This window comes from Heptranchias perlo, chromosome 7 (assembly GCF_035084215.1).
Source record: "Heptranchias perlo isolate sHepPer1 chromosome 7, sHepPer1.hap1, whole genome shotgun sequence".
Taxonomy (NCBI): Eukaryota; Metazoa; Chordata; class Chondrichthyes; order Hexanchiformes; family Hexanchidae; genus Heptranchias; species Heptranchias perlo.
This window is the reverse complement of record NC_090331.1, coordinates 58,620,180-58,634,626: the sequence shown is the minus strand read 5'-3', so window position 1 is coordinate 58,634,626 and position 14,447 is coordinate 58,620,180. Positions and strand designations below refer to the sequence as shown.

General features: G+C 40.8%; 1 protein-coding gene across 2 annotated transcripts in view; it reads right to left on the bottom strand.

Moving 5' to 3' along the window:
* The window catches only part of itprid2 (ITPR interacting domain containing 2), a 145,417-nt gene extending 131,509 nt beyond the window's left edge, over positions 1–13,908 (bottom strand). Inside the window, exon 1 of one of the 2 annotated variants that reach the window (XM_067987672.1) lies at positions 13,806–13,908. The gene's annotated coding sequence lies outside the window, so the exon portion shown is untranslated. Of the gene's footprint in view, positions 1–13,798 lie in introns of both variants that reach the window. The other variant, XM_067987673.1, reaches the window with a different exon arrangement.
* Between the last annotated feature and the right edge of the window lie 539 nt (positions 13,909–14,447).

Below are 14,447 nucleotides of genomic sequence, written 5' to 3'. Positions count from 1 at the left end.
TTCTGACTCATTGCTACAAAATGTTAGAAGCCCGATGAGGAATCCAGTTCTCAGGCACAGCTTCTGGCCAAATAGATTTCACTTATGCTAAACAGGCACAAACACAAACAATTAACAAGTAAAAGCCTCATTATTAGGCACATCTGAAATTTTTCTGGGTTATATGCTAGCAGAAATCTTCCCATATGTAGAATTTTCTTTTAATACAATAATGTCTAGGCAGTTATCCATGCAGCTCACTTTGCTTTGACATATTTTCCACCTTATTCTGTACTGATCAATAATATGTTTGATGATGATCACAATTAAAACTAAAGTACTTTCCTTCACTTATTGTTTTCTTGGACTATCATTTTACCATCTATTTTCTGTTGGCTGGCTCAAGCCTTTTTCGTTAAAAAAAATTATGAATTTTGTACTCAAAGTGAGAAATATTAATGCTCAGGAATGGAACACCTTCCATTCCAATGTTAGCATCAAGTACTCCCAGATTAAGTCGAGCAAAGTAATGCTCTCTCTACCCAACTCAATTATGAACCTCAGAGCAATTCCAAATCTAAATAAGCCTCTTGCACCATTATGGAATTTCTCATTTCCCACACCAGATATCTTATGCCCCTCTGGGCGAAATTGCCAATTTAGTGCCAAATTATGCCAACTAAGAACTGGATTAAGACTGGTCAAACACAAGTGATTGTCGTCTTACAGCCAGATAGAGGAAACTTTCATACGATCATTCTTGGCTGGATTTGAACCCAGGTTCTAAAGGCAAAAGTTCAGCACCTAACCCACAGTACTACTATCGCCCAGTTTTCAAGTTATTTTCCCATTCTCTGATCAGTGGTGGCAAAGCTTGGCAAGAACAAATCTCAAGAATCAACAACGCAAAAACTGTCCAGAATGTAGTAATCTTCAGATGCTATTTTTTTTAAACAGAAACACCATATCGGTACAATAGGGGGTACTCTTCCAAGATCTGATGGGGTAGTAAAGAAATGGCTTTACTCTGTTTTCATTCCTTGCAAAAAAGGGACATTATGTAGAAAACAGTCAAAGCATTCCACTCCTAAGTACAAACATTTCGCATGAGAAAAAAAGCAACTTAAAATCTTAATAATTCAAACCTCACAGTTCAAAGTCCTTGCACATTGCAGTTACTTTATGCACACCTATTTTGCGTGCAATCAACTTTATTCAATGTAATCTATTTGAGGCACCGTAGGATCTTTCATGAAAACAAATCCCTTCCAGACAAACAAAACAAACTCCTCCCTCCCCCCCCCTTCCCCTGGCTCTGTACTTGCTCAAAAATTTTAATTCTTTTAACATCTTCCAGTTCTGATGAAAGGTCTTCGACTGAAACATTAACTCTGTTTTTCTCCACAGATGCTGCCTGACTTGCTGAGCTTCTCCAACATTTTCTGTTTTTATTTCACTTTAATGTCAAAGTGGTTTTGTACTACTGAAGATCTAAAGATAACGTTGTTTTCCAACAAATGTAAAGAATGTAATGTAAGCTAACTAAATACTTCTCCACCCCTGTGCAGCTATGATTACTTCCAAACATGGATATCAAAGGGGGTTTTGTAGAATTGGGAATTACTCTCAATACCATATAGTGTATTCAAATGTTCCTGGATTCTTCTAATAGTCTATTAAGCCAAGAATTACCAAAGGAAGTTTCTGTCCACTTTGAGAAAATGTGTCCAAGATGTATAACTTTGAATTTCAAACAGATTTTATCATCTTCAAAATCTTATTATATACATAACTCATTGTACTCTAAAATCATCAAAATGACTCTTCACAAATCTTGCTTTGGTGTTTTTTGCACCATGTTACCTTTTGAATTAAAAAGGTCATTATGGAAGCTTCTCCAGTGGTCTATTTGGTAAATATACTGTCCAGAGTAAATGTGGAGCAGTCCCACCAGGAAGGTTCCAAACTTGAGCAGATTCCCAATCAGATCTCAGCCACGGTGCCATGTGAAAAAAAATTAAGCAGGTTCCCACTTAACAACTGTTACAAAATACACATGGGGATGCCATGACAAGACTGGGCTTCGCAGGGACAGTCCCCACTGTTCAATAGCCTGCCAGCACTCAGTCTGGATTCATTTATGAGGAATGGCCACTTGAATGAGGTCTCCGAGAGCTTTCAGCATTAGCAAACCATTCCTCAGCATCAGCAGAACCAAATGCCAGCAAGCAAGAGGAGAAAAATGAAGACAGATTTATTTTGTGTCAAGCACACATTCCCAACATGTTCCAAGCACATTATACTTCATTTATTAAAAAAGGAACACTTTGTCACTTCATGGAATATCATCATGTGCATTATTGCTCAGCCCCTCCATAAATCCACACCAATAAGTCTGCACCAATACAAGCAGAAAAACTAAGTAAAAGCAAAAATTCAAAAATAAATTTTGGGGAAAAAAAGTTAAACACATTTAATTTCTAAAAATGGAGCTTACATAGGGGATTAATGACTACACAAATGGAACTTCTTGTGCCACAACTACCCAACATAATCCATGCTTCGTGCTAGTGAATTTTGTAACCAGAAACCGAAATGGTTTAATTTTGCATAAACCACTGCTCCGGACACATTCATGTAGACAGACACACATACAAGCACATTGTATGCACTGTTCAAGTTTGCATTTCTAATTCACTCCAGCGTGCAAGGAATCTGTCCCTGAAACATCTGCCTGGCCTATTGGCTCCATTATCCATCATATAGAATTGGAAGTGTTAATGTTAGGATTTATTTCCATACAGTGGTAAATAGCATTTTATGAATATAAAAGAAAAATTCAAATCACGTCAGTGCGAAAATGTTAGACCAGTTTTGCAGCTCGTTGCTCAGTTGAATATTTGAGACAGTACTTGGAGTATTTCAAGGTGGCAGCCAATCTCTAATGGCCTTATATCCATAATCACCACCATAAAAATACTAAGAGTCCATTTAATTACTAGAACACTAAAATGTTTCCATCACAACTCACTTGCCTCCATAAATTATGCAGAGTTTGTTTGATGAGAAGAAAAATTTCAAATCCATGGAGAGTAAGATTAATTCTCTATTTGTGTATTGTTCATTTTAACTTCCTTTAACTGAGTCTATTTTCTATAAGATGTAATGCAGTAACATCTACTCACTTATTAACCATTGTATAAAAATCAACACTTTTCCATTTGTTGGAGGCATTAAATATAGCAAGCCAGGCTACATAGTTTCAAATTACCCATCCACAGAATAATTGCATTTACTGTTACATTTGGTGCAAACTTTCAATGATTGGTCAAGTTATTAGGAAACATTAACATTTAATTCAGCACAACCATCTGGCATTTCATCCAAACAACTAAAAATGTGCACAAGGACATTTTGGGTAAACATGACACAGCTGGGGAACATTCACTGGTTTTACCTTACTGAAAGGATATTGAACACAAAAATGGCTGAGCGCTAACTTAAATATTCTCCTTTGAAAAGAAACTCCTTACATCAGTTTGAGAGTCTACTAAAATTTCCAAGCATCTGAGCCATTATTAACCGTACACAAAGGGAAAGCATCGTAACAAGTCATCTATTTCCACCATTTAAAGTTTCCAGGGAAAATACTCCACAATTTATATTCCTGATGAAGTGGAATTTCACTGCCAAGAAACCTTAATGCTAAATCTTGCTGTTCCAGCCCTTTTATTCAAGTCAGTACACACCCCACTGCTACATGTCTAACTCTGCCACAGACAAAAGGCACTTCCCTCTTTCTGTTGCTTCATCTAATCTTCACTTTATTAGTACAACGTACATAAACATGAAACTTCTACTGTACCCCAGGTAAAATACCCAAGTACTTTATTTTGCTTGATTCACATCGCACAAAGCTGGAAAATATTATCTAACACACAACTTACCATAAAGAATAAGTTGATGTTACTTACACAGCAATCTTCAAGTTTAGAAGCTGAATTCTGCGCAGTATAATCCATTATGCAACAAGCAATGGAAATAAACTACAGATCTGACTGCCCAAGGCAATCCAAAATGTTTTTCTTTGAAAAACCAACTTGACCTTTGACATATTTCATTTTAAGATAAACATGAAATCCAGTATTGTTAACCATAGTTCAATTGTGAATTTTTTTTAAAGTTATAAGTGAAGAAAACTGAGTGGCACAAGAATTAACACACTAGCTATGCTTCAAACTCAGAAGCCCGGGATCAAATCCAACCCAGAGTCTCTTTGTGAGCGTTCTATGTGAAACAAGCTTGGCCAATTTTAACCTTGGGTATGGGCCCAACCCTGACAGAACAGAACAACCCTGTCCATAATCTAGTACAAATTAGAAATTCACTGGCTAAAGAACATGGAAAAATTTACACTGGTGCAGAAGGAAGTGCTTTCCTAAAGTAAATGGTTAAAGCCCATTTTTAAACAACACAGAATTTCACTCTGCATTGCTTGTGTAACACCTATAGAGAATTCTGACAGTGGGTTACGAACGCACCCAATTCCCCAACAACGACACCCTCACATTCATGAGCACAAAAAAAATCACCGGAATAAAATTTCTACATTTCCCCCATGCTAAACGTAAAATTAATTGCAAGATATAGTTCTACAGGTAGCAGCAGTCCTTCGATACCTCACCCAAGTGGTTATACTTCAGCCATTAGCCTAGACAGTGAGTATCCGTGTACCAATCAACTGTGGAGGCCCTTACAGCCAAGTCTGACCCTGTCCTCACCCAACATCCATACACACCCAGCAGGGCTCACTGAATAGCAATCAAGAGAAAGAACAGCCGCAGCCCCCTCCCCTTCCCGAGTGTGCTTTTTCTTGCTGCTCGTCACCCCAAGGATTCTCAGCTTAATTGTGACGCTCTGACTGCTTTCCTGGTTGAGAGTGACTAACTTAGCAAAGACCAGCAATTGAACCAAACATCTCTCTGGCTTCTGTATGACTCAGTGCTACACCATGCAGTATATTTACCCACTGAGCCACACAAAAAAAATTAACCGTTTATCCTTTTCTTTTATTAGTCATTCTAACAGGAGCACTCAAGATATATAAAATTAAAGATGGCTCAGCAGCCTTTACTGTACACCCATATTTCAAACAGACAAATATGACATGTTTATGATTTTACTGAAACACTCATTTATTTGAGCAACTATTTATTGAAAATGAATATATCTTGGTACATTGCATTACCCAGGATTAAGTGGAATTCCCATTTCATTTCCACCTAAAAATTCTTGCAGGACATTTGAATTCACTCCCTTAAGTCTTCTTCAGCTTTTGATTGGGTTTCAGTGAAACTTACTAACTCAGAACTAGTTTTGTCGAAATGTCAGTCAGAGGCTGAAGATGAAGGAAGTGAGTTGAAATGTTCTGACAGAATTTCCCTATCACAAAACACAATAATGAGGCAGAAATCCAAAACAATTCATCTGCATACAACACTCACGTCGAGAGGCACCAAGCCAAAGGGATTGGATGGTAAGTATCATCAATCTGTTAATTCATTGTACAATATGTAGATGGAAATTAGTTACAAGAACCAGAAGGAAATTACAACTTCCCAAATCATCTGCATGACTCTGTTGTGGATTAGCATTTTTGAACTGGACTTCTTTTTGGCAGCTACAGCAGATGCTACTAAGAGTTTTCTCATATAAAAACGAGGCACTTAAAAAATATGCATGGGGGGAAAAGAAAGGCAGACAGAACAATACATGCATATCGAACAAAACTGCATACAAATACAAAATAAAAACCCATAGCAGAAAGTGGAATGCCACAAGATATATTGATGGATGCACTGGAGACTTGCATAAGTATAGAAAATAACAGTGCAAACTCAATCAGGCCACAACACTAACATTTATAAACCTCCAAAACTATAGAAGTCAGCATTATTTAAATGGTGAGACAGGAAAGGAAAGAAACACAGCAAATGACCACTGAATATTAAAAACATAACTTAATAGGACAAGTATTTAAAACAAAAACCATGAAAAGAATCTTCATAACCTCAGTTTAAAACAAAACTAGCACCGAAGGCATTCTGCTCAATTCTACCAATCAACATCCCTGGACAGCTGGCTGGTTCAGCACCAATATAATCAGTAGACTGAATATTGAACCAATTTGTTTGCCTCATTGTGTCCAGACTGTCCAGCATGCCCTGACTTACACATAGTGTAGTTACAGTAGAGCACTGTAATGTTCACACTTTCAGTGCCCAAATCCTTAGCATCCTGGAGCTTTGAACTCCTAACCACTGTGTCCCTGTTCTCTGAGAACTCCTCTCATATGTCCTGGACCTTTTAAGAAAGGAGCCTTATGGAAGGGACTTCTTCCCTGTACCTCAGCTGGGTCCAGTTGTGATCCACACTTGTTTGCACTGAAACCATCAAATTATGGTCCCTGAGCTGCCACAGAGTCCTCTTCTAGGTTTGGGAGCGGCATAATATTTGTGAAGATACCAATAGAAATTAAATGTGACATTTTTAAATGGCTTTGACATTGACAATATTTTCAGGTTTAAAATTTATAGAATGCAAATATAGGCAGACAACGAACATTACAGTTCCTTAAGAAATTGCTATGTTAACTCACTGGATACAGATCTGTGTGGCATATTTTACATGTATTGTAAATTAACTTACCAGAATCAAAGGAATCAGTTGATTGTATCTTATTTCCCTCAAAAATGAAGATGTCCCTCCATTCTGATGTGATCAGTTTTTTTTTAAAAAGAGCTCTTTTTCATCCTCTGTCTTATACACTGTGCAGTCACCTTTTCAAGGTATTGAACCTCTTCTTGCACAGCTCTGTCTGTATCAACATTCACTAACTGTTCTGTAAGACTGAAAAGGCAGCAAACTGCAAAATTCTTCAAAATATAAAAAAAAGCATGACCAGGAATTTGTTTCTAAATTCTAAACATTAAAAAAATGCAAGTTGCACAAAGTATCATTTATGTAAGACATAGGACCTGAAATTTTGCTGACGTTGCATTGATCAATCCAACAAGCTACATTGTTCAACCTTGTTAAAGAATGCAATACTAAATATCTCGTGATCTGAACTGGTCGTCTAACAAAATAGGCATTATACTCCTCTGTGAACTGAACTGAGAGATGTGGCGAGGTTCTCAGTGTTTCTTGTACATAGTATTCTCTGTAAAGAAAAGTTAGTCCTCTGAGTTACATGTTGACACTACTGAAGTTACAGATCTACTGAAATAAAAATAAGCTGGAGTTCATCGTGTCGCATTAGGCCATTATAAAAAAAACTACAAAAAGAATTAAACTGCAAATGTTTATGCAAAATATGGAACCAGAAATTTTAACACTGGTCTTTGCAACTAGCTTTAAGAATTAACATGGATACCCAACAAGTTCTATTCAGCAAAGATAAAAGGGAATAAAACTCAATTTCAAACCCGACAGATTAATTGAAAGTCACAGACACATATTAAAGGATTTATACTTCAAGTAGCTGCAGTCACTCACTCTGAAAGCTATTTTAACCAAAAGTACAAGCTATGCACTTGGAATTACTCACATTACCGGAATGTTTAATGGAACATTTTCTTCACATATCTGATGTAAATGATATGAAAAATAGTTTTCAGTGGGATGCTCCAGTGCACAAAAAAGGAGAATGGAAAATGAGTCACACCTCACCATTCCTTCCTGGAATAAGAAATCTGAAAGTGCTGATTTACCAACAAGTGACCTTTTATTGCATATTCTGGAGCTCTTTCTGCCCCTCATTTCAGGAGCTACAATTAGTTCAAGCATGTTTCCATTTGGGCAGGAAGGAGTTAAGGGAACAGGAAGAAAAAATTCTTGAGGGGGAAGAAAGATGACGAAGGAGCCTCTCCATTCAAGATACTATGCATCTAGTTTGGAAATAATTGGTAGCATAATTTGAATAAAAATGTTTCTTTTTTTTTCCATAAGTTTAGGCAGTGCAACTTGATTCCTATGAAAAGGTGCTATATTATCCAGGTTGTTGCTTCAGATTTATATCCCTAACTATTTGAGAATAAACACAGAGGAGTCTGAATACGTCATATTAATACTTTCTAAAATATTTTATTTATTTCAAAATTAAACCTGTCTGGTTTTGAAGCACAAATGCAATAAAATGATCTAAATTATTATTTCCCGGAACAAGAGTCAAACAATTGTTCATTCTTAAGGATGTTTTTTCAAACTCCTAGCTTGCAAATTCACATCTACAAAAGTCAGATCAGGTATTATTAAAAACTACCCTGATTACAATCATTTAAAGTGAAATTATAGTATGGCACAAACAAACAAATGATGCCTTTTTTCCAGCAGTGCAAGATATTAATACGTCTAAAGGCAAACAATAGCTTGGAACCAATCTCACAAGCAGATATATTTTCACCTCAGAGCTGAAGCTGACATATTATGATTTATAACATTTCTATGTTTTCAGTTTAATAAGATATTTTCTAACAAAAAAAAAGTAACTTTCTAATCAAAGGAGAAAAATAAGTTGAAAGTGCTTAATGCTGCCATTTTGTCATTGCAACTTTTATTGCTACACAAGACTGCAAGGTTGGGACATTTTAAAATGAATGGAATAATAGGTGGAAAAGCCTCAGTGAACAGACTAATACTAAACACATACAATGCAGTTTTCACAAGCACGTTAATGTATTAACGCCTCAGTCTCTTATTCATTAATATACTTTATATTACTCATATTTCATGGAGATGCCATCTGGAGCACTGCATGGAAAAACAAATCAGTGACATTACCACAATGACTCCACAATCCATGAATCAATGTAGTCCTATAAAATGTACATCACACTTTCATTATAAAACTACTTACCTAATATAAGGACCCACAAGATACAATCTCTATTTAAACAAAGCTAAGGCTTTTAGACTTGCTACAAAGTACTTTTACCTGGAATAACTGAATTCTATTTCTGAACATGCGACCACAAGACTAAATCAATGTTTCCCGTGGACCATTCTCATGTACCTTACCACGCAAGGAATCTTCTTGCTCTACTACCAAGACTACAGCACTCCCAATGAATAATGGATAGAGGCGTCATTGGAGCATCAGAGATACTCTGCTACTCTCCTTCACATGAAGCTCCCAAACTAGAAAGAGTTATGTCCCATGCCACAAAAGTGAACACTTGGGTTTTTCATTCACAGCATGGTCTCCAAAGGATATCATTCCACAGGATACTTATCGAACTAATAAATTACCTGATAACTTGAGCTACTTTTTATCAGTTCCACTTATTAACATCACAGAACGTCAGTATGCAAGGAGGCCATTTGGTCAGTGTCAGTAGTAGCTCTTTTATCTAGTTTAACCCTATTTCCATTAATAATAATCTTTAACTGTTTATCCAATTCCTTCTTAAATAGTGCTTGACTTAGCTTCAATAACCAGTTGAGGTAAAGTATTCCAAATCTTGATAACCCTTTGCATAAAAAAGTTCATTCTAACCTTTCCTTGATGATTATATATTGTATCCAATGTGCCTTCCAAAGTGATTTCTCTAATTCTAAAATGGATGGAGGAATACCAGTGGAAACTAGATTTTTATTTCAGTGGGTAAAACATCAGTAAATTACAAAATAGTTTCACTTGATCTTATGTTACAAAACAAACTAGAAACAAAAGTAAGTACAAAAAAGCATGGCAACAGTGAGATATGATCAACAGAGAAAGCTGGTTTTAACCATTGGTGACTTACATGCTGCAGTAATACTTCAGGTAGCAGTTTGACACTAGTATTTGGCCCGAGAGTGCTTCCAGGAGACAGCACCGAGTTATATTGGCCCACTCACACCGTTCTGTGCTTATGCAAGAGCTCTGCATGTGTATTTAAACAAATATGCAGAGCTCCACTCATTGGTATCCCAGGGCTGACATGTTTTAATGTTTAAAGGCAACTAATTGTTCCATCCAATCAAACTTTAAAAAGTTCCAAGAATGCTTTTCAAAATTAAGTTTAAATAGTTAGCTTCGTACACATTGATCTTGGACTGCGACTGGTATGAAGTTGAAACACAGCAAGACTACTGCCTTGAAGTCTCTTGACATAACCTGCGTCATACTCAGATTCTGTTCCTGAGCTTTGAAAACCCCAAATCCTCAATATTTACATTAACCTGCTTGTGACTTGTCAGTTCCACCTATGGAAATATTTATTGCATCATACTTCTGGCCATATATCCCTATTTCAGAATATTAGCCCATAAAACCAGAGTATTGCAGAGATTATAGACCAAGATTGTGATTTTGAAACTACATTGATGTGAAGTTAGGAACATGTTCACTTCCTGTTGACAAACACTTAAACTCAAAATTATCCTCGGGCTACTCAGTTGATAAACCATCTCAACTTACATCAAACACATTTGAAGGCATACCTGATTAAAGCCTCAAGTAGTGCCCAAATAAGCTCAGCATTTGTCCCAACAAGTTGAATAAATCACTTTATTCCAGAATTTTCAGACCACAACAATTTGGTATAATATAGTTTTATTAATATACCACTTCCCAGCTTCTCCACATGATCCTCACCAATACAAATGTTTACATTCTGATTATTTTTGTTTAAAACCACTAGTGAAGAGTAAAAGCTTGAAATTCAGTGCAATAAGGTCAAGATAACAAAGGTTTGGTATAAAAATTTCTAAAGTTCAGCAAAACTTTTCTGCACAGTTTTGATATGTGGTTTGAAAACTACACTGAAATTTTCAAACTCCAGAGTGAAACTACTTACTTGTTTCCTTTGTGCACAGTGAACACAAGACTATCTTTCCCCTCTGCCCTCCTATGACTATGCACTTTTACAATACAGGACTCCAGGTCACTACAGATGGCTATGGTCCCAAGAATCAATAGCCAGATCCACAGGGAACTGAAAGCCTTCTGGTACCACTAAAACACTAGTCTACAAATTGAGACCCTCCTGTTCAAGCAAAGTGAACATGGAGATTCAGTTCACACATTTGCACTCTGGAGCTCTATGTAATAGTGAAGCTGGCCTTGCACTGAGAAGTTCCTGATACTAAATGTAAAAGGGAAGACTGGCACAAGGAGGTCACTCTCCCAAAACAAGAATAAAACACACTTTCAATCGATCTGTTCCTTCCTTCATCTGCTCGTGCAATTTAATTTCTTGCCCCCTACTCCAGTCCTGTCCCTCCCCTACTACCTTCCCTCCATCACTTCCTTGCCCTCTCCCTCACCACCCAAGTTTACATGTGTTCCCCCATCCTGTGCTCTTTGCACTTCTCCCCAGCTTTCTTTCTCTCTCCAGTTTTCTCTCCCCATCCCCACCAGTTTTCTCTTTCTACACTCGCCAATTTTTTTTTAATATTCATTCATGGGATGTGGGCGTCACTGGTGAGGCCGGCATTTATTGCCCATCCCGAATTGCCCTCGAGAAGGTGGTGGTGAGCCGCCTTCTTGAACCGCAACTGAGTGGCTTGCTAGGCCATTTCAGAGAGCAATTAAAAATCAACCACATTGCTGAGAGTCTGGAGTCACATATAGGCCAGGTAAGGACGGCAGGTTTCCTTCACTAAAGGACATTAGTGAACCAGATGGGTTTTTACGACAATCCGGTAGTTTCATGGCCACCATTACTGATACTAGTTTTTTTTTTAATCAATTCATTGAATTTAAATTCCCCAGCTGCTGTGGTGGGATTTGAACTCATGACTCCGGATTATTAGTCCAGGTCTCTGGATTACTAGTCCAGTAACATAACCACTAAGATACCGTAACCTGACTCTCATTGTACTTCCCTCCCCCTCCCAGTTTTCTCTCAACTTTCTTCCCAGTTATCTTCCCCAATTTTCTCTCCACCTTCCTGGCCTCTGCTTCCCAGGTTTTTTTCCCACTTTCCCTTCCCAGTTCTTCATCTCTCCTGTTTTCTCTCACTCTACCCGTCTGTCATTTCCACTTCTTCTCAGTTCTTCCAACTTCCTCTCCGCCCTCACTCATTCACTCACATTCTCTCTCTCTCTGTCTGTCTGTCTCCCCCCTCACTCACTCCCCCTCCGTCCCCCCCTCTCTCTCTCTCCCCCCTCCCCCACTCTCCCTCCCCCTCTCCCCCTCCCCCTCGCTCCCTCCCCCTCTCCCCCTCTCCCCCTCGCTCCCTCGCTCCCTCCCCCTCTCCCCCTCGCTCCCTCGCTCGCCCACTCCCTCCCCCTCGCTCGCCCACTCCCTCCCCCTCGCTCGCCCCCTCCCTCCCCCTCGCTCGCCCCCTCCCTCCCCCTCGCTCGCCCCCTCCCTCCCCCTCGCTCGCCCCCTCCCTCCCCCTCGCTCGCCCCCTCCCTCCCCCTCGCTCGCCCCCTCCCTCCCCCTCGCTCGCCCACTCCCTCCCCCTCACATATTCACTCTCTCTTCCCTCCCCCTCACTCACTCACTCCCCACTCACTCACATAGTCACTCTCTCTTCCCACTCACTCACATATTCACTCTCTCTTCCCTCCCCCTCACTCACTCACTCCCCACTCACTCACACTCACTCTCTCCCCCCTCACTCTCTTCCCCCCCCCTCACTCCCCTCCTCTCTCCCCCCCCCCCACTCTCTCCCCCCCCCCTCACTCACTCTCTCCCCCCCCCCTCACTCACTCTCTCCCCCCCCTCACTCACTCTCTCCCCCCCCTCACTCACTCTCTCCCCCCCCCTCACTCACTCTCTCCCCCCCCCTCACTCACTCTCTCCCCCCCCCTCACTCACTCTCTCCCCCCCCCTCACTCACTCTCTCCCCCCCCCTCACTCACTCTCTCCCCCCCCCTCACTCACTCTCTCCCCCCCCTCACTCACTCTCTCCCCCCCCCTCACTCACTCTCTCCCCCCCCCTCACTCACTCTCTCCCCCCCCCCTCACTCACTCTCTCCCCCCCCCTCACTCACTCTCTCCCCCCCCCCTCACTCACTCTCTCCCCCCCCCCTCACTCACTCTCTCCCCCCCCCCCTCACTCACTCTCTCTCCCCCCCTCACTCACTCTCTCTCCCCCTCACTCACTCTCTCTCCCCCTCACTCACTCTTCCCCCCCTCACTCACTCTCTCTCCCCCTCACTCACTCTTCCCCCCCCTCACTCACTCTTCCCCCCCCTCACTCACTCTTCCCCCCCCTCACTCACTCTCCCCCCCCTCACTCACTCTCTCCCCCCCCCTCACTCACTCTCTCCCCCCCCCTCACTCACTCTCCCCCCCCCTCACTCACTCTCTCCCCCCCCCTCACTCACTCTCTCTCCCCCCCTCACTCACTCTCTCTCCCCCCCTCACTCACTCTCTCTCCCCCCCCTCACTCACTCTCTCTCCCCCCCCTCACTCACTCTCTCTCCCCCCCCTCACTCACTCTCTCTCCCCCCCTCACTCACTCTCTCTCCCCCCCCTCACTCACTCTCTCTCCCCCCCCTCACTCACTCTCTCTCCCCCCCCCTCACTCACTCTCTCTCCCCCCCCTCACTCACTCTCTCTCTCTCTCTCTCACTCCCCCTCACTCACTCACTCTCTCCCCCCTCACTCTCTCTCTCCCTCACTCACACACTCTCTCTCTCTTTCCCTCCCCCTCACTCACTCTCTCTCTTTCCCTCCCCCTCACTCACTCTCTCCCTCTTTGTGATCTGTAAGTGCCCCTGTCAGTACAGTCCTAGCGGCTCTTTCACCGCGGTATCTCCTCCAGCTTCACACACATTCCTTTCGCTGCCAACTAAAGAAAAATACACGGAAAATGCGCACTTCCTACCACATCGGGCCGAGCCTCGCACCGTCTTTAGTGAGAAATTCACAATCCAACTGCCTAAACTTGTCCAACTTATTGGAGTACTTCCGCTTCCGCTTTTTTTTCTGTAAACACTCCCTGTAACGAAGCTTCCCAGGCCGGCAACTCCTCCGCCCCGATCGTCATCCAGAAGATAAGGTTCAGTCTCCGCGCTGAGTCATTACATGGGCAGAAAGAAAACTCAGTGTTACAAATTATAGTCTCCAAGAAATATCCACTCGCAGTTCCACAGTCCCGAAAGATTGATGCACAATGCACAATTAATTCAAACTTTTTGCCAAGATTTAAAAAGTTACGTGTGACATTTTTCAGCCTTAAACCCAATTTCCGAAAATTATTTTTTATACAGTTTGTATGACAGGGAAAAAAAGATCTGGAGTTTATGTAATAGAAGTGTGTCTTGACAAATGCAAATAATGTTTCGTTTCTTAAAAGATCAATTCGCAAGGACATATTCTGATATAGAGGGCAAATTGTGAGGGAAAAAGTAAATCTGGTGTGCAGCACATATGATAATGAATGATATATGTTTAAATGTGACAACAATTAATACTGAAACGCCATTAGTTTATTTTTCATGTAAGTTACACATGTTAAAGCAAATGA